This window comes from Heliangelus exortis, chromosome Z, assembly GCF_036169615.1.
Source record: "Heliangelus exortis chromosome Z, bHelExo1.hap1, whole genome shotgun sequence".
Classification (NCBI taxonomy): Eukaryota; Metazoa; Chordata; class Aves; order Apodiformes; family Trochilidae; genus Heliangelus; species Heliangelus exortis.
The window spans coordinates 50,592,131-50,613,330 of record NC_092454.1 but is presented as its reverse complement, the minus strand read 5'-3'; the positions used below and the strand labels follow the sequence as shown (position 1 = coordinate 50,613,330).

The 21,200-nt window shown below is 38.8% G+C and overlaps 1 protein-coding gene across 4 annotated transcripts in view; it reads left to right on the top strand.

Annotated features, from left to right (window-relative positions):
* LHFPL2 (LHFPL tetraspan subfamily member 2) overlaps nucleotides 1-21,200 on the top strand; it is a 115,648-nt gene that overhangs the window by 71,152 nt on the left and 23,296 nt on the right. Inside the window, exon 1 of one of the 4 annotated variants that reach the window (XM_071730169.1) lies at nucleotides 10,037-10,046. The exons of the other annotated variants lie outside the window; for them this stretch is intronic. The gene's annotated coding sequence lies outside the window, so the exon portion shown is untranslated. Of the gene's footprint in view, nucleotides 1-10,036; nucleotides 10,047-21,200 lie in introns of those variants that run through there. 4 annotated transcript variants of the gene reach the window in all.

Genomic DNA, 21,200 nt, shown 5'->3' with positions numbered 1-21,200 from the left:
AACTGGGGAGAGGAGAGTGAAGTTTTATCTGTGAGTTAGAAAAGGTTCTTCCTGAAGTGAGTGATGGGTTTGTTTTTCTTTCTGATCCCAGATTTAATAAAAAAACAGTAGTTCTTGCAGACTTTTTTGTATCAGTTTTTAAGTCTTAATGTTATTCCCCTCACATAAAAAAGAAAAATATTTTTAGCTGAAAAAGGGAAGGAAAATAGGTGCTGAGAAAATGAGAGGCTGATGGATAATTCCTGTAACAATGGTTTGAAAGCTGGTAACTAGAAAGTACACAACACTTGCCTGGAAAACTATATTGGGCCAAGGCTGTTTTGAAACGTGCTTTCACCAAATCTCTTTCTAACTTCCATGAAGTATTCTCCGAAGTAGTTTGCAGGTGTTCCAGCTTGCCGTTTACCAGCTGATTCTGCATGCTGATGAAGAATTTTTCCATAAATTTTCTTAAGAACTGGAACTTCATAAAATCAGGAGTTTTCATAGGTGTATGCTACAGACTTTGACAAGAGTGGAGTTGTGGGTGCAAATAAGAATCAGATTTATTTGCATTGAAACAGCTGTCAGGGAAGTAGCTGGTCTTCATTTCAGCTGAAGGCCTTGAGTGGTGTCCTCTGATAATAGGTCAAGATCTTGAAATTCTTCTCTGTGTTTGAAGCTATTATTATTAATTCTTGTGTGCTGGCTCTTGAAGAAAAGTTTGAATGATCTGTTTCCCATATGGACTATGACTTTTAGTTGAAGTGCATAGGTGTTTGTTTTTTTTCATTTTGTTTAATATATTTTGGGATTGTTGTTTGTGTATTTATTTACTCTTTACAAAACAGAACTCTATTTCTTTTTTTTTTTTTTTTTTTTTTTTTTTTTTTTTTTTTTCAGGAGCATGAATAGCTATCTGACAGATGAAAATATATTGTGTGCTAATGCTAAAAATCTCTTAAAGTACTTCCAAAAAACCTTCCTGCCACGTTGGTTGGAAAACTGTGTCATCTTTGTGCCTCATTACTAGGCGGTTTGATTTATATTGCCTAGTTGCAGCTAGATTTCTGGGGTTTTAGAAATGTTCATTCCATAAGGAAAAGTAGTAGTTCTTTGCTTAAAGAACAAGGAAAAAAATCTGGCAGGAAGCAAGGAAGGCTGTAAATGCTGCCTACATGGGACCTGTTTTTTGTGTGTACATCTTCATAAAATTGTCACTGAAAAATAACTGCCCCTTTGCATACTCAGAGGCCATTGGCATGGGTTGCTCACTGGGATCAGTTTGAGACCTTAAAGAACATGCAGCAGTCACTGAAGCTGGGCTCCTCAGTGCAATCTGTTTTCTTTGATTATTTGTTTTTTTAATAAGACAGGGCAGACAAGATTAATTATTCAAGAGAAATTGGAAAATATTTTGATAAAAGGACCTGGTAGGATTTAATTTTATAATAAAATATGGTTTGAAAGTCTGGCTGTGTGAATCATATGTCTTAGTTTCTCTTTTGTGTTCAAAAAACTTATTTGGAAAATAAAGTAGATGCCTTTGCTCTGGGGTAGTGTAGAACAGGATGGTCAGAAAAAAAGTAGGTCAAGTCTTTGTTGGGGTGAATTTTCACTTAATTTTAATGTGATGAGTTGTGTATCCCAATTTGTCCTGCCAGATCTCATGCATTATGTCTCTGAAGTGGTGAGGGTTAACATCAGGCCAGGCCTCAGCTCCTGTGGGCATGCTGATGGAATATCAACAGAACTTTTGGCTCTAGGAAAAGGCACTGCAGCCCAGTGGCTTGACCACTGCTGTTGAGCATTTAGGGGTGCCTCTGGTATGTGAAAGTGATGTTTCATGATATGAAACCTTCTACAGTGGTTTTATTGAGTATGCTGTTGGTGTGCATGATTGTCCATGCAGTTCCTCTGTGAATATCAGAGGCTGCAGGGAAAAAAGTGTGAGGAATAAGAAATTTTTAGATTGTCTCACTTCTGTAAACTTCCTGGTTGTTTGTATTAATTTTGGAGGAGACATCTGGAAACTCTGGCTCCAATACTGTTAAAACTCAGCAGGCAGCTATTAGTGAACATACTGAGGGGAACATCTGCAGAAACCACACGACTGTTTCTGTGCCTCTCCTCGAGACCTCGCTTCTATGGCAATTTCACTTACAAGCTATCTGTTAAGACTTTGAAGTAGAAGAGAAGAGAAGCAGATGTAAGATATGATCCTTCTGAGTTATTAGTGGGTATTACAAAGCAAGACAGATACAAGTGGTTTAGCAGCTGTTTCCAGTTAACCATAACTTGTGTAAGTTGGTGGTGATGCTTTAATCCAGGGAGGGAAGACTATGGGTTACCAATCCACTAATACAATGTAAATATTTGTTCAGAAGAAAAATTATTATGCAGAGCCTTATTCTTTGAGATTATAGTTCCCAAACATAGAATCACAATGATTATATTAAAAAAAAAAAAATACTGAGAATTTGGTTTTTTTAAGGCTAGCTGGTTATATCCTGCTTACATATAAGCTATCTGCATGATCTTTTCCAGGCAGTTAGTATCTTTATATTACATTTTTTCATCCACCTGCATGCTTTCTGCTTTCACCATGCTTATCTTTAAATAAAGCATAGCACATTTTCTCAATTTGTCTTGTTTTTCTCATCAGTTTGTCATCATTTTCCTTTGTTCTTCCAACTCCAGCCAACCTGGAACCATTTACTTCTTTTATCCTTAACTAAATGTTACAGATCTCAACAGTGAAGGGAAAGAACAACCAACAAGCAGTCTGAGTGATAGGGTGAGCTTCTGTAGTTGCTTCAGCCTGAGAGTGCTCCTGTGATGAGTTTTACAAAAGATCAGGTCAGCCAGCAGTAGCAGGACTTTTATTTGGAGGAAAAGGTACATGATTACAAAGAAGTAACACCTTTGCTTGGAGGTCGAAAAGGTTTCTCGCTGCTTTTCCAGAAGTTAACGCAGGATCTTTTTGAGAAGAGATACTGCAGTGGAAGTTTGTTTCTTCTTAAGGATATGTGAGAGAGAAATGTTGATAGGCAGATAGGTTGAATATATGTGAGCCAAAATGTTGGGAGCATCCACTGGCAAAACATTCACAGCTTGTCTTGTCTTGCTGCCATTGTGGTTCAGTGGCCCATATTATTATTATGCTGATACACGAAGATTGAACACACCCTTACAGAAGTGTATGTACAGCCTGTTTTTTTAATGCCTGGGAACTGAGTCTGCATTCTTCTGCTTTCCATATGTCTGCAGAAGTGTTCTCATACTAGCTACTGAAGTGGGTGATCTAAAGTTCTAATGAACATGTCGAAGTTTTCCTCATTCTCAGAACTCTTTTTTTGGCTTTAAATGCAATTTTCAACAACTTACAAAACAGTATGAGAAAATTTAAATTAAACTTGCCTCCTTCTTACTAAAAAGAGAAATCTAGAATCAGCCTTTTTTGTGTAAGAAATGATTGTTGACTTGCCAAAAGGTGGTCTGAAAGATAGAGTTTTCCCTTGCTCTTAGGATAACAGCAGCTTTCATAAATGAGGAGCCTGTAGATTGCACTTTGTAGGGGAGATGCAAGTGGTAGGGAAGGGGGGGTTAAATAGAAGCATCCTTTTTTCCCTCCTTCTCAAATATTACAATTCTATAGATGGAAGTGATTTAGACAGAAATTGAAAAATGTAGATTAAAATGACAGTGAACAGGAAAATCAATTCAACCTATACCTAAGGAGCTCAATATTTTTAGGACAGGTACCAACAAAAAGGAGAATGAATTTTAAACTATAAAGGTCATTAAAATATTATTTTCCCTTTATGTTAAAAATTACATGTTTAACAACTTACTACACTACAGAAGGAATTTTATTCAGGCTGCTGTACATATTTTTCATATGTCCCTTTTTTTTTTTTTTTTTTTTTTTTTGGCTCTGGGGAATTAGAATAAATTCTTTGCATATTCCAATTAAAGTGTGCCAGCAGTGCAGTAACTTCTGACTGAATTGGGTCCGTTTTCCATATCCAATTTGTTTCAAACATTTGTCAGTACTAGCTGATGGCTTCAGCTGAAGAATAATGAGTTGTTTTCAGCTTTGTGAATGGTGTTTTTCAGAATGCGGATGTTGGAAGCATTGAAATTCAACTTGCAAGAACTCTTCATAGCAAGAGCTGTCTCAAAAGGGGTTTTTGTGGGCTGGGTTTTTTTCAAGTAGCCCACTATAATCTTTAATCCTGCAAAACAAAGCTTCATTGCTATAGACATAAAACCAGCACATTTGAATGCTTGTTATATGAGTAAAGAGAATTTTAAAAGAAGCATATTCTTATAGGCAGTTATGTGAATTATGCTGGCGTTACAAAAAAGAAAGCAAGGAATGCTGTTGTACTTTTCCTCTTGTTACTTACTGCTAGAGGCCTCTATTAAGGAAAATTAGGTGAATGGTTGAGAAAATACCCCAAATGTACTGTGTAAAGCTTCACTTTCACGTAGGCTCTTACTCTCCTTGGGGATGCTAATGCATTAGCCTGGGATTTTCAGCATCAAATGGTACCTTAACCCATCCCAGAGCACTCCCCAGGTTGCCATATGCTGTGCACAAAGATCATTCTTGCCAGTTAACTCTACCCTACACAAGCCCCTCTGTTGCTTTCAAGAATTTTTTTGCCAATTTGAATCTTCAGTCTGTAATTACACTGTGAAAGGCCCTGAAGGACTGACCTCTGTCATTTTTCTGGGTGATAGAAACAGGATTTCTTTTAGAGGACTTATTAACATATAGCTTAAGTTAGAGAATATTATATCAATAATTGTGTTGGTTTTTTTGTTTGTTTTGAGCTTTTTTGTTGCTGTTGTTGAGGGTTTTTTTTCTTTTTCTTTTTTTTTTTTTTTCCCATTTTGGTATTCTTTTTGTCAGTCTCAATGAATAAATCAGTGCTGAAAGCTTTTACGAAATCTGCCTGGCAATATAAGTTATGATTAGGCCTGAGAGGTGAAGGCTAACTCAGCAGTGTATTTCATGTAAACAAGCACTTGGAATTATGAGTTAGGAAGGCAATGTCTCTGGCAAAGAGGCAATTTATGACCTAGAGAAACTGAGACAATGCAAAAAATATCAAAGGCTGGAATATTTCATGCTCTGACTTGTAATTTTAATTGTTTTGGGGCTTTTGTTGTTCTCACATGCCAAGATAGCATCAAGAGCTGCTTTTAGCTACATTTTGAGTTAATTTGACAATCTTTTGTAATGCCTCTAAATTCAGTTTCCTGAAATTAATTTCTTGCTTTTGGACTTTCTGAACTCTTCTAGGAACAAAAGTGACTTTTTTGTCTAGTGCAATAAGGGGATCAGACTGAAGCCTGACTTGGATTTTTCTTACATCTATGATATATAAAAGATGGTTGGATGTGCTCTTTCCTATAAAGTATTCTGGGAAGTAAGTTGAACACTTGAAATCCTGCCTCTGCTGCAATTTAGTGTAAACTGTTGCACGTCTTTATTCAGTATTGTTAGATTAGGGTTCAGACCTATTTTATCTGTAAAATGTACATCTAGGTCCCTCATGAAGAACACTAATACAGATGGTTTTCTGATGGTTCTGAGCAGTCTCGGGGGAGAAATGGACTCTAAGGATTGTTCTCTTGAATTTCAATGTCCTTCCCTCTCTTACCTCCAATTTCTTTGTTGAAATATATTTTGGGGGCATTACATTTTTTAGGATTTCAATTTTCAAATGAACCTGCTGGGCATCTAGCTTAGAATACAGTAGGGCTTCCAAACTATCCAGGACATATTTTCATATTTCATAAATCTTGTAATGACAAAATGCTTGTGCTAATGAGAAATTAGTTCTGAAAATAAATGGCAGTTGCATTGAATAAGTCATTATGAGAATTTGAACCATGTGATAAACACAGCTGAACCATTATATATTTTGGTCAAATGGGCAGTGAAATCTGTACCTCAGACTGGTAGAGTGAAATAATTTTGCTTGTCTCTTCACTTTACCACCTAACATTTTCACTAGACTGCTCACATGAAAATAATGTTTTTTATTGTGAAAATAATTGGGAAACTGACAGATATTTTACCAATGGATTAATGGGTAAAAGCTTTGTTTCAAATAAATTTTGATTCTCTGAATCAAGGTGAGTCTGTAAATAAACTTGCCCAGTCTGCAGTATCAAGCTTAATCATTCCTCCAGCACCCACAGAACTGCAAGCAATGCAAATATTTGGAAATTCTAATTGTACAGGCCCTGTTACCTAGACCCTTTCATCTTTCTCAGAGAATTTCCTGTCTGTTATCAGAAAACCGATTACTTTATTTAGTCTCAGCTCTTCCTGAAGGGAAAAAGGAAAAGATTATTTTATTTTTTTTTAATACACATTTATTAGCACTCTCCTGTTGCTCTCTTTACTGTATGGGCTTATAGACACCTTAAGATGTACTTTGTTTTTATATACAATATGAACTCACAACATTTATTAAATTTTTAATTACATATCTTTTGCAGTTGGAACTTTAACATGTAGTTGTTCACACTGGTTCTTTGAAACTCTGGGAGGATATAATTTCAATTTAGGATTAGTATAACCAACTTGTGACTGAGAGCAAAGTATTTTTAATTATATATGTAATAATAAAAGCACTGGGCACTTGACAGTCTAGAAAGAGACGCAGTTATATTTCACCTTGCAGGAACTTAGAAAAGCTTCCAACAGAGGCCTCCTCATTATTCCCTTCTCAGGATTTAGTGTCTGATATTCTGATATCGCAAGTGTTTTACCTCTGGAAAGCATCCTGCAACAAAATTGATGTCTTGAATATAAGAATAACAGGCTAAAATGAAGTATATTGCTGGAAACGGATGACTAAACCCACTGGAAGCTCATTCTTTGAGAGCTTGCCTGGGTAGTCTGTGCATATTTGGTGGTTTTGTTTTTTTTAATGTGCACATGCAGCTGCAATTCCTAACTGTTCAGCTCCCTTGAGGAAATGAGCTTTGAGACAGGACTTGGAGGATAGTCACGGCAGATGAGGTCAGGAAGAGAGTTTGGGCCAAAAAGGCCCTGAATGCAGAAGGGGAAGAATGTGATGCAAGAATATTTAATTCTTGCTGCAGACTGCTTGGTGTGTGGTGGGGTTCTTTCTGCTTCTCTTTTTCCCCACAGCACACCAGTCTGATCTATCAGCCAAAGCAATGAATGGTGCTAGTCTGTAGCTGAAGAGCAGTGTGGCAATCCCTCCCTGCTCCAGGACACTGCATCCTGCAGACCTGTGATGGACAACCAGCTCTGCCTGGGAGGATCATGCAGAGGGGAAAGGTCACAGCCAGATCTTTATGTCTGTGCAATAAGGACTGAACTGGAAGGAACCATTTAGAAAGTTAGGTTGTGCTTGTTCTGTAAGATCCAGACTGGTCAATAGCTTCATTTTTACAATTAGCATCCTTTCACTGAGCTATGGCATGGGGGAGTGACTCTTTAGGTCTCTCTGCAACTTTGGGGTGTCTTGCTCAGCACCAGGGTTCTCCAATGGTTGTCTTCAGGCTGGTGAGTTTACCAGGCTTCTGGTGTGCCATAAGCAGGATCACAGAATTACTTAGTGTTGGAGCCAAATGAAAGCTGGGCTGTTTTGTCCAAAGCCAGAGGTACTGCTTCTCCAACTAGCTCTCTAATGCTATTTTCAAGCATATGCCTTACAACTGGGAGGTGCATCACTTACCTCTTTTTTGAGATGGCAAAAATTGTCAGGGGTTGGGATTTACCCAGGCAAAAATTAGTAGAAAGAAAACTCTTCGAAACTGTTGAAGCTGCAGCATGGGTAAAGGAGGAAAACTTTGTAGTCAAAACAGAAGGATTATTTTTCTAGTTTTAATCTTGAAGTGGGCAGGGTGCCCAGTGGGTACAATTGGCCAAGTGTGATAGAACTACAGAAAAATAAAGGAGACTAAATAAAACTATGTTGTTTTTAAACAGCATTGATATGAGATAAACAATAAATCTGAGTTCTGCACGTGGAATATACTGCACACGAGCCTGTGAGACACTGAAACATTGCTGAAGTAAAATTATTTCAGCTTGTGACTCCAGAGTTGTGACTATGAACAAAGAAATATCAATAGTTTTTTTTTTTTTCTGGAAGAAGCATCTGTTTCTAGGGGCCCTATTCTGTGGGGAAGTTTAAGCAAATTGTTGAGAAACAATGCTTTCATATGAACAGTTAGTGGCTTAGCTTTAGGTAAGCCAACAGCATTCTTGCTTCTAAAACGTTCCTATGTTACACTGCAATTTTTGTGAAAAATATCCTTCAACTTGTGATACTGAAGGCCTTTATCTGAGAAGAAGGGGAGAGGTCTTGCTTTCCTCCACTCCCTGTTGTGTGGTCCTACTCCCTTCTGACTGCCAGCTGGGATGCTTCTTATCTTCACTGAGAGCCAGTTCAACTTGCTCACTGAGAAGATACCTATCTGTTTGCTTCTTGGGTTTTCTTTCTTCCTCCTCTCTTCTACGTTGACCTTTTGCTGAGTTGGTGGATTCAGTCACCCTATGGAGGCATCCAATTGCCACCTGAATGGCTGAGGGAAGTGGAAGGAAAATGTATCTGGGAATGGGAAGAAAAAGTCAGGATTAGTCTCCAAGGGTTCCCTGCCAGGCTGGCTCAAGTTATAGCATCTAAAGTCACGTTTTAAAATAGTGTTGCAGATGCAGAATGAGGGACCCTGTGCTGAAGAATTTTAAAGGTAATGGAAATGATATATTTAAGGGTGCTTGTACAAAATAAATTCTGTACACTTTCAGGTGCTTTTCACCTCTTATCCTTAACACTTAGTTAAGTAATCTGAGTAATCCGTTGAGTAATTGAGTAATCTGTTTGGGTTGCCCCTTGGACAGACCTCATCTGTTTCTTCATCAGTGAGTTTTGTCTCACTGATGCAGACTCTCCATCTTCCAGCTCACTTCATTCCTTCAGCCCACCCAGTCTCTAGCCACGGCGTGGTTGTTATTAGTGTTTGTGTGTGTTTGTTGGTGGTTTGTTTTTTTTTTGGTTTGTTTTGTTTTTTTTTGGGGGGGGGGTGGTGGAGGAGTGGGGGGTAGTTTTTAAAGCTCTTTCACTGTTTCATGCCAAAGCAGTACCCTAGTCTGCCTCCCTGCATTAGCCCAATTGCCATCAGGAGACAGAAAAGCCCACCCTGACTTCAGCTCTGATTCCAGCTCTGGTCCATCATGATTTGCATCAGCAGAGCTGACTGGAATCACACATTGTCCCCCAGAGATGGTGCCTCTGCTCAGCTCTTCTGGTGAGGACTTCAGCGTGGGGGAAAGGTGTGCAATGTGAGGTTGCAGCCTGTGGAGGTTTGAGTCAACAGACAAACTTAGGAAAGGCTTACAACTACTAAGTCAGGATAGATGTGCACCTTTTGATGTCACATACCAGCTCATAGAATAGATTGTTTTATTTCCTAATGCATATCTTACTTCTCTATCAAGCTAACAAATACTGGAAATCTTTAAGGAATGTCTTTCCTTTCTGAAGAAAAAGTCATCAGAAGCTTTTAGTGCAAAAAATGTAACTTCATTTTCTGAAATATCTGAACTGTTTGGCTGAAACTTGTGCAAGAAATTTCAGCCTCATGCAGGCATTTGATGTGGAAAGTTTCAGCCCAAACTATTATTTTGGCAAAGTTGTAAACAATGAAAAAGTGTTTTAAGTGTGGAAACTGTTGAACAATCTCTGTACTAAGACAGAACTTAGATTTTGGTGGATAAAGGGAACTTGTGCTGAACATTTGGTCATTCCCCTTTTCTAAACGGGGGAATGCTTCCTTACCCAACTTGAAACTCTTCAACACACAACTGTGTCAGTTGAACTTTTTCTCACACTTAATGCAGTTGCTTTCTTTAGCCTTAGCTATTACCAAGTCAAATGTGGAGAAGCTCTGTACTAGCATAACTTAAACTAAGGGAAGAGTATCCTTGGTCTGTGATGGCATTTTCTTTTCTTGCAGGTTCCTGCAGCACACTGCTAAAGTCACCAGGAAGCCAAGCAGCTGATAGTGTTAAGTGATTCAATTTTATAATTAGTAATGGACCATTTTGAGCATGTGCATCACCTGGGCTGGAAGTTGATGAGAACCCCCTTAGGTATCTGCATCTGCATCCCAGAAGAGGTGTTCTAGAAACACAGTCACTGCCCTTAACATTCTGTTTTGATTTGATTGATTTATTGTCCTATAGTTTATAGGTAGTCGTGTTACAGCATATGTGGGCATTGTGAATGTAGTACAAGCATCAGTTTTAATTGTGAAGGGTCAAAACAAGCATCTCTGTTTTTTGTTGCTCGGCCTTGCTGTTCAAAACATTAGTCAGAATGTGACAGACATGCAGTGGTTCATTCACCCACAGCTAAGTTTCTCCGTTACCTGTTTTCTTTAAGAAGCTTCTTTCCAAGTGATTTCATGATGCATGTTTATTCTTCTGAAATTGTAAAAGGTCACTCATTAATTTCAAGGGCTCTCTCAGATGATTAGTAATCAGAGTCTCACTTCCTGAATACCAGCAGATCTAAGTGAAAACATAGTAACTGAGTCAGTTTGTTGTTTTGTTTCTAAGATTACAGTTATAGATACATGTTAATGCCAAAAAAAAGTTCTTATTCCTGTGATCAAATAGCACGGCAAGCCTTATGGAAATGATGAGTTCATAAATGGTTGGTGATGAAGTGTGAATTTTTAAATTATACTGAGTGTTTCTAGGTATGGTGTATGAAATCTTTCTGCTCAGGAAAAAAAAAATCTATGTAAACATATTTACCCTTTCAAACGTTTTGCTGTAGGTGAGAAGTTTGATACCTCTTCAGCCTTGATGTTCTGCATTAGTTTCTTCTGGGAGATGAATTTAAACAATGTCATTAACCAGAGGGATTCATGTCTTAAAATTCTGGTGGTTACATGAGAGCATTTTACCATTTGACAGATCAATGATATAGTTTTTATATATTTTATGCTTTAAGCCACAATGCTATTTTAACTGGGATCTAAATTATACTATGCATGACAAATTACTGCAGAATATACCTAGGAAAATTTCCAAAGTAAAACAAAACAAAACATGCACCCCCATCACTCCTCCAAAGTGAGCAGTGCCTGGATTTTTTTCTTGGAATCAAATGGGAGTTAGGTTCTTGTTTTCATGGCTAGAGAAAAAGAAAAAAGAAAGAAAAAAAAAAAAAAAAAAGAGGGTGGGTTGTGTTCTATAACTCTGGTTTATGGAGTGCCTCTGTTTGACAGCATGCATAACAGTTTATCAGTACTGGCATAACACTTAGCTCTCTGAGATACTGTGGTGGAGCATGACTTTGAATTAATTTAGATGTACATCTGGTAGTATTGTCAGACTTAAAAATCTTTGCCATGCTAATGCTTAATTTTATCAAATTAAATATGAATATATATTTTTTTTTAATCAGCACATGTACTTCTAAGGAAGATGTAGTAATGGAAGTGTTGCAGTAGCCCCAGTTTTTAATTGATGCAAATATGGCTTATGTTGAGCAAGAGAGGAAGAGAAAAAAGGCAAATAGACATTTTTGGTGTTGTTTCTGTGCATCATTTGTCTTACAAAGGCATTGCTAATCCTTGGATAATTAATTACCACAGAAATACAGTACCAGCAAACCTAGAGAAATGTTTTGTTCTCTGCTGTCTCAGAAAGCAGGAAAAAAACAGACAAATCATCCTTGTTTTTCTCAGTGTGGTGTTGCTAAACTTATTTTTTAATGGTTTCAGCACCAAGCTTAGGATTATTCCTGCCTTCTAAGCAGTATTCATATTTGCTTATCATCACAAGAGCATGACTCTGCAGTGTGATGTAAAACTTCTCTGAGTCCTAGCAGCTGTATTGAACTCCTCAACGCTTTGCTTACACAGTTAGAAGATTTTCCATAGTAGCCTACTCTTAGGAAACGGCCTTGTTTGGGGTCTGATAAAAGTCTGTAAGAAGCTGCATGGAGAGAGAACTTCCTGCTTGTCCCAAGACCCTTCTTTATCATTTCCTCCCAATGAAAGGATAGCTTAAGCTTTCAGTTTTAGCCTGTCATTCTACAGGAACGCTCCATGGAAAGGGTAGACTTATTTCCATAATCTCATGGTTTTTGTGGGCTTGGGGGAATTGCTTAGAAGAGTTAATAGTTCCTTGGTCTTGACTGAGGCTGGGTTGATTTTTTTTTTCCCCTAACACTACCCTCTTCAATGTTGAAGATCTTCTGTGTTGAAGATCTGTGTTGATCTTCTGTAGTAAACCTCTTTTTGCAAATTCTGTAAGTTTTCATACATTAACCCATCACTGACCATTCTCTTACACATATTTCAGTTTTCTCCCATTCTTCTGCAGCTTCTTAGAAAATTCAGCATCACATTTCCTAGGTCATAATTTGACCTTTGTATTACAAGAATTCTGGTTATATCATTTTTTGTGCTGGCGAGTGATACAAAGCATGCGCAGCTCAGAGGCACCTGAAGCAAGGACACCTTCTTGTGTCAAACCTGCCCTGGATCAGACAGAGCTTGTTTTCTACCAGTCTTGTCAAGAAGCACTGGTACTGTTGAGGTGCCCTGAGAAAGATTCAAGCCTTCTGAGTTGGCCACCAGCAGCCACACTCTTGCAGCATGGACGAGTCCACCAGTCTCCACACAGATGCAACTGAATGTTATGTTACTCTTTGTATTTTAGCACTCTCATTGCCTCTGAGGATACAAGTAGGACATTGACATTCTCTTATGTGTACAGCTTTCCTGCACAGGCTATTATAACACTCTGTTTGCATTCCTGAAGTATGTTTTCTTTTCACTGACGAGCTGAATCCTATTTTTTTATTTTCTTTTTAACCATATGTGCATAAAGACATGGATATTTTACTGTTGTTTTCCTTCCTCACCAACTTTCAAGTCCTTCAGATTTATTTTTGGTATTTCACTTTATCTCTTCCTTGCATTTGCTTGTGGTTTAAGTACTTTATGCTTATTGTTTCTTTTTATAGCTTCCTGTAAAAAAAAAAAAAAAAAAATCCTTAAACATAAATACAAGTTTGAAAAAAAGGGAAAGGATTGTTTTACACAGGGTATAAGTGTGACCAGAATGTTAGTTTAGCATTTCAGACATGCCTAATCTAACCTAACCTGTCATGTTTGTTTGGGTTTTTTTCTATAAACTTCAGCAACTTGCCAAGTAACTTTCTATACAATCTTACTCTAACAGCTTAAAAAACCCAAAAATCTGTTACACAGAAATTTTTGAGGAAAGGATCTGTATGCATGCTTCTTCTTGCAGCATATTTCACTGCAGTTTCAATTGCTTTTAAGCCCTCATGCATGCAAAGCAGAGTCTGTGTAGTAACGAAGAGAATCATGGCTGTGCACATATTGCAAGCAGAATTTTGCTCCAGCATATGGTAACTGAACACAGTGTTGCTAAGCAGTTCATAGAGTTTGAGTTCCTTATTTCAGCCTTCAGTAGGGAAACAAGATAATTGGTATATCCTAGGTAAATAGGCTCTTAAACTCTTTAAAATGCTGTACATTTTTTCTGATAATTTTATGTTTACCTCTCTTAAACAAATACTGATGTTCTTTTGTAACTGTATTTTGAAAAAGCAGTCAAGAGTTCAGTACAGCTGCTAGGACTCCTAGAAGTCTTACATTACACTGCAGAGTCATGCCCTTATGATCATGGTGAGTAAATACAAATATTGCTGATAAGGCAAGAATTACCCTAAGCTTGGTTTTGAAACTTAAAAAAATAACAATTCAGCAGCACTATACTGAGAAAACCAAGGATGACTTGGCCATCTACTGTCTTCTGCCTTTTATATTCCCTTCCCTGAATAGGGTAGCAGATTTTGACTGTAGTGAAAAAGGAATAAATTACTTCTTTCCTTTAGTGGGAAAAACATGTGCACTAAGCCAGTGTGAGTGTCCTGGTAGTCAGTGACACACACCTTGAACAGCAAGGAGCACAATTGCTGTCCATCTTCTGAAGCAGCTTGCGTAGGTCTCTTCCAGTCCAGAGAAACCAAGCATGTCATTTTTTTAAAAAACATAAGCTGTTTTTAAGTGCTCTATACCGAGCTGCTCTTGCAGCATCTGAAAATATTGCTGTAAAAAGACTCAGTCCCAAAGCAGGCATCACAGGCAGTGTGGATGCCACCAGCAATGAAGCCAGTGGCAGCAGCTCCTTTACCAAAACCTGGTTACATGGTTAAGTTTTTCCAAATACAAAGGTGAGCAATTGAGATCTTGATGACACTACAAGGGCAGAATCAGTAAGGGCACAGGGATTGCATCCGAGAGAGGACAGGCAGCTACCAAAAGTCTGCCATAGCACTGCTGACAACAGTGACCTCACTGTTCACATGTTGCAACAGGCCTCTGAGCACATCCCCAGGAAAATCTGCTTTAAGAGGCTCTCATCTCTGTCTTTCAACTAAATGCTTTTTCCAGGAGAGGTACAGAAGAATCTAGATTGTGCAACAGAAACTATGTCATCTCATGCCACTTGGTATTTCCACAGCTTCAATTCAGATGAGATCATTATCCAAATGATGAGTCAATCCAGTTAAATCTTTTGGCATGTTCTGGATGTGCTGCAAATGGACGAGGCTCCACCAAAAAGCTTTGAGAGCTTATATTCTGTTATGCCTGGTCCATCTTGACATCTCAGGGAATACACAGACAAAAGTCTCTCCAGAAGCAAGGATTCAACCCATTTGTGTTTTGTTTTTAAACTTGGAAAGTTGTTTTACCCTAGTGCAGAAAGTGCAATGCACACCAAGCAGTGTATTTTTTTTTTAATTTATCCTATGCGAAGCACCAGATTGATCTGTCAGCTCTTATTCTAGACAATGAATTAAAGTTTAAGAGGAAAACAGCACCCCCAGAAAAATAACCCCCTTCTGATTAAAGATAGCATTCACCAAACACAGATCAATTTTATGTGCATCCATAATTGTATTTCCTGTCACAAAGATAAGAAATGAAAGCCTCATCTGCCATTTGGCACAACAGAGGATAAATTAATAGGAGTCCAGGAAGGCTGGATGCTCTTCACCGAGGAAATCCTGAGGATTCAGGAGTGTGCTGTCCCCATGTGCCATAAGATAAAATGAAGAGTACTACAACCATCCTGGCTGAACAGGGAGATTTCCTGGCACCCAGGAAAAAAAAGAGAATTTACTACCTTTGGAAGAAGGGGTAGGTGTCACTGGATGAATACAGGGATCTTGTTAAGACATACAGAGAGAAAATCAGAAATGCAAAAGCCAAGCTGGAGATCAGTGTGGCCACTGTCATAAGGGACAACAAAGCAAGTTTTTACAAATACATTAACAATAAAAAGAGAGCCAGGGAGTTGCCATCTTTGATTGGAATGGGGGCAGGGGAGGGGAAACATTGCAACCAAGGATGAGGAAAATGCTGAGGTACTTAATGCCTTCTTAGCCTCCACCTTTAATAGTCAGACTAGCTACCTCCAGGGTATTCAGACCCCTGAGCTGGAAGTGTAGGACAGGGAGCAGCACAATTTCCACATAATCCAGGAGGAAGAAGTTAACGGCACTTGGACACTCACAAGTCTGTGGGGCCCTTTGGGATCTACCCAGGACTATTAAGGAGGTGGCAGAGGAGCTCTCCAGGCTTCTCTTCATCATTTATCAACAGTTCTGGTTACCAGGGGAGGTCCCAGATGACTGAAGGCTTTCCAGTGTGATGGCTATCTACAAGAAGAGCTGGAATGAGAATCTGGGGAACCACAGACCTGTCAGCCTGACCTTTGTGCCCAGAAAAATTATGGAGAGATTTATCTTGAATGTGTTTACATGACAAGTGCAGGACAGCCAAAGGATCAGGCCCTGAGAATGGGTTCAGGAAAGGCAGCTCCTGCTTGACCACTTGATCTCTGTCTATGACCAAGTCACCAGGGAAAGGCTGTGGACATTGTCTACCTGGACTGCAGTTAAACCTTTGCCACTGTCTCTGACAGCATTCTCCTAGAGGATTTGGCAGATCGTGACTGTACTGTTTTCTGGGTAAAACACTGTCTGGATGGGCAGGCCCAGAGAGCTGTAGTCAATGGAGTTAAATCCAGTTTCTGGCCGTCGGTGTTCCCCAGGGCTCAATTTGCAGATGACACCAAGTTGGGTGGGAATGTAAAGGAAAAAATGGGGTTTCCAGAATTTGAATTTCTGGTCTAGATTTTTCTCAGCCTTTTGTAGCGAGCTTCCATTTTTAAGTTTAAAAATCCCAGATAAACATAGCACTCCTATAGTTATTTATTTTACTAATGAAATATGCAGTATTACAAATGTCTCATTTCAAGTTCTTTCTTGGCTTGGTCAAATGGTTAGCCTTACTAAAAGCTAAAGTTCAAATTAAGTACATGTACACAGAGGTATCATGTGTGGTTCTCTGAGTACATTGCCTGTTTCCAGAGTAGTTGAAAGGATTTTCATTCACTTTTTTCAAGTTCAGTGTTGTATATGTGTCCAGATATTTTAGATGTCTACATGCATTTCCAGTTTGGAAACATGGCAGCTCTGATCCATCATGACCCTTTTCAGTTACCTTAAGTTACTATTGGTTCTCCTTAGCTCCAGTAAAATGAAAAGCCAGTGTTTGCTCAGTAAAGGTTCCTGTCATGTACACAAGTTTGTATGCATTACTGTGCAGAGCTGCCTGTCTGTATTGATTATTTTTAAGGACATTTCACTTTCAGTTTGAATTAAGAGGAACATACTTTTTGAAAGGTTCTCCATCTCATCTGCCCCATGGTATGGTAGCTGGGTAGTTTGCTTCAGCTCTATGGCCCTGACCCAAATTGCATCCTGCTCTGCATGTCCTTTCTGTGCTGGGAGTGTTACACATCATGAAGCTGGGGCACATCTGACACCTGTGAGGTGACTTGCTAACTGATGGCTTTCTGGACTGCACTGACTGATGTAGAAGATTGCTTACAGGCATGTGCAGTGAGGAACAGTGCAAACACCTCTGTCCTTCCTGCTCTTAAAGGGCATTCCGCAGGCCCACAGCTTTAGACCTTGTCTCAGCCGAAGAATGATCTACTGGGCCTGTTCAGACAAGCTAGAGATCCTTAACCTTTATGGTTGCTCTGCTAATGCAGCCACAGCTGTGAAAGTAGATGCAGCAATGGTTTCCTTTCAAGAATTAACTAGAAGGTTATTTTGCTTCATGCAAGGAAACTAAACTATTTGTAGGGCTGTCTGCTTTGCCTGAAGGCAAATGAGAGACCCATTATGGTGCCCTGTGTTGACCTAACTTCAACAGGCATATCTAATAGATACCCATTTTTTTGAGTTTGTTTATCTGAAAAAGCTTCTCTTCCCTTCAGTTTGAGAGACTGTCTCTTCCTAAACAGTCCTAACATCTTTGATCTGCTGTGTTTGTGAGGATTTTCCTGTCTGAGTATTGTCTTTTTAGTGAGCTATTCTCCAGAGTTTGTGGAGAAGAGGCATAACTGAATCATTCTTTCCTTTCCTGCCTGTTTTTCTCACCAGTGTTCTATTAAACAATAACCAATATATTAGTATAATAAATATCTTAATACAGTATTCATAAATTATTGAGAGCAGTTCCAAATCTGTCATGATGAGCTCATGGGAGTGAATTGCTATTTACAACAAACACAGACTCCAAGTTTTTTTGGACTGATGCTCTACTCACGCTGACACTATTAACTATTTAAACCACCAAGGCCTAGATTCCTTTTAAGGTAAAAACCTTTAAAAGTTAGTATAAAAATAGCAAGGACTAGTTTGCTAACAAATATTAGTAGTACTGTCATTCTGACTTCCCAGTTTCCTCCTAACTACCCTTTCTCTCTTGTCAAACTCCTTTAAAAACTGTGGTTGAGTTGTTGTAAGAAGTAATCACAACACAATGAGTATTTGAATCTCCTTGAAAGATATGAGCATAGAATTATAAAATGTCAGGTTGGAAGGGACCTCAAGGATCATCTCATCCAAACTTCTAGATAGGAACACAGTTTAGATGAGACGGTCCAGCACCTTGTCAAGCTGAGTCATAAAAGTGTCCAGTGCTGTGGAATCCACCACTTCTCTGGGGAGAATATTCCAATGTCTGACTGCTCTCATAATGAAAAGTTTTATTCCAATGTCCAGTCAGAATGGCTTGCACCCATTAATCCTTCTCTTTTCCTTGTGACTCCCTGTAAAAAGGAAGTCTTCACCTTCTTGGTAGCCAAACTTGGAGTACTGAAACATGCCAATAAGGTTTCCTTTAAGCCTTCTTTTCTCCAGGCTAAACAAACCTCTTAGCCTTTCTTCACACAGCAGGCTGCCCAGTGCCTCGATCGTCTTTGTGGCACTTCTCTGAACCTTCTTCAGCCTGTTCACAGCCTTTCATATAGCAGGGATCAGAACTGAACACAGTATTCCAGTCATGGAATTACTGTGATTTATGGTATGTAACAAAGAAAGGGGGGGAGGGGGGGGTGTCAGATTAGACTCTTGCAGACTGAGACTTCAGTGACCTAGTGAGGAATCAAAGTAGGAAAGAAAACTTATGATTCTACTCCCAGCTGGTAAATTCTTGAGCAGTTAGGCTATCGCTAATTGTAGCCAAGATTTCTCCCTTAGTGATGATTTTTGATGTGATGTGTAATTTTCTCTTGAGATAGCAACAATGGAAATACTACATATTAACTTTTCTTACCCTCATAGGTTTTAATAAATTTTGGAATTGCCAAAGATCTTGGGTAAGTTTTCAAAATACAATGGCTGAAGGTTTAAAGAATTTTGTAAGTCAGTAAATGCAGAGCAATAGAACAAAATAAACTTGAGAATTTGCGGTTCAGAGGAGATGCTGGAAATCTGAGTTATCTTGACCTCTTCTTAGTGAGGGGGCAATAGGCAAAGTTTTGTCTGGATGAGGAAAGAGGGAAATGAATCCTGTGTTTAAACCTCCCCTGCAGTTGGTCTGAAAATTTGGAAGCTCTTTCTTCTAGTGATTTTGCAGTGATGTATTGGCCCCATTAAAGTCAGCAGGAGTTTTGCCATAGTTTTTAATGAGGTCAGAAAGAGAATAGTACATTTCAGCTGCTTTGCTGGGTTTTTTTTTTAGCGTTGGAAATAAGTTTTATATTAATTTCTTTTACTGTGATGTATTCTAGAAACAAATGTACCTGTAGTTAGATGGCATTTTCCATAGCATGATGGGAAGATGCCGACTTGCAAGATGGAATTGAATGACAATCTTATGCTGCCTCTGAAAGTCAATGTTAAGGTCAACATTGTTTTTTTGGCATTTGTTTGTTTGTTTGTTTACTTGGTTGGTTGGTTTGGTTGATTGGTTTTGTGTATTTTTAACCTGATGGTGTACATAGAATTTGGGCACATAAAGGGTGCTTTAATTTAAAATTTTTCATCAACAGTCTCTGCCTGCAGTAGAGAAAGACTGAAGTAAACAGGGCCAAATGCAAATGGGGATTTGATCAGGATACTTGAGGGGGTTTTAACTATTTTTCAAAATATTTGGTTATGTTTCACATCTTACATTGTGCCAACAGAATCAAGATGTGATGCATTCATTGTAAGCCTACATTCCTTCTATTACCAGTGAAATGCATCTGCTGTGAACAGTGTGGCATGCCTTCAACAGCCCATCACAATTATGCCCTCATTAATATGTCTGTGTATGTTAGACAGTTAAATATTTATGAGATATGCAAATGTTTGCTCTCCTTTAATTCACAAGTGACAACTAAGCAAAGCTTTGCCTTCTGTTTTTTAAGTAAAAAGCTCTGCTCTGGCATATTGTTTTGCCAGGCAATAATTTGATGAAATTTTGAGGGTGGTTGGAGGGGAAAGGAATCCTTAATCTCTGCCATTTGTCTGAAGCTGTGCAACAAGTACAGCTTTAACACATTTTCTTCTGTTTTGTTGTCTGACCCTGAATATTTTTGATGACTTTGAAATGTGTTGCATTTTAAAAACAAAACAAACACATAATGAAGTATTCAAGTATCCTTCCCTCTTCTTGATCCAGGTGCTTCCCGTGGTGACTACGCACTGCTACCAGAAGCCAGTGCCAGCAAGAGTTATTTGTGCTCTGCAGAGAAAGCTTATTCAAAATTTTTTGGGACTTGTCTTTCCTTAAGTACTAACACTTGACCCTGTTCTCATATGACCGGGGAATGTGATGAACATACCTTTTCTTACATTTGCAAGTCACCTAAAGGTGTGTGGGTATAGAAATGCAGAGGTGCACCTTAAGCAAGGTGGGCTGGTGTTTATGGTGATATGTCCTGAGAAATGCTGCATGGTGTCTGCTTTGAAAGCTCAGTGGAAGTCCACAGGAGCCTCCCATCTCCTCCTGGGCAGCAGCTCCTGGAAGATCGCACCTGGTGTGAGGGGACCAAGTGGGAGGAGAAATTTATTTACTTATATTTTTCACTCACACAGAAAATTATAAGTGTCTAATTAGGGCATCCCACATTGTCTAAGTGTTTGTCCCTCCTGTCTCCATGGTTTGGTGGCTGCCTCAGTCTACCATGAAGTGTGAGTTCACAGCTGACTAGCTTGCTTTTCCACCAACATCTAAGGATGGAAGCCTCATCAAATGGGAGCTCATATCAACTTAGGTGGGGGTCAGCTTAGGGTGATTGAGGCTTAGTGTGTGAGCTTCTTTGAGTTTGTTTTAAAAAGTGAGTTTGCAAACATAAACATAAATAGAAGCCATGTCCATTTTCATAGTTAAAAGCATTTTCAGTGTGTATAATTGCTAACGAACAGTGTTTCAGAGAAAACAGAAACCAGGCTTCCAATATTTGCACATTTTGGGTTATGAGATGCTCAAGCTTGTGTATTGTAAACAAGGTTTAGAGACTCCTTCATATAGCTGTGCTTCGGACTTTAGCAAGCTTCAGGAGAAAATATTTAATTGTGTTTGGATTTCTTTTATAAATTTGGGCTGTTTCAGCAGTCTGTGTGGCCTTCTATTTAGCTGTTTGTTTAAGCCAAGCCAAAAGCCACTTATCTGAAGATGATTTATTCTCACTCTTAAGCTGACACAACCAGGCTAGGAAGGGCAAAAGCTGAATTGTAGGATATGGTTTGAGCCTCCATCTTCCATCAGATTGTAAGGTGGGGCATGAAGGACTCGCCATAGCAATATTCTGAAAAGTA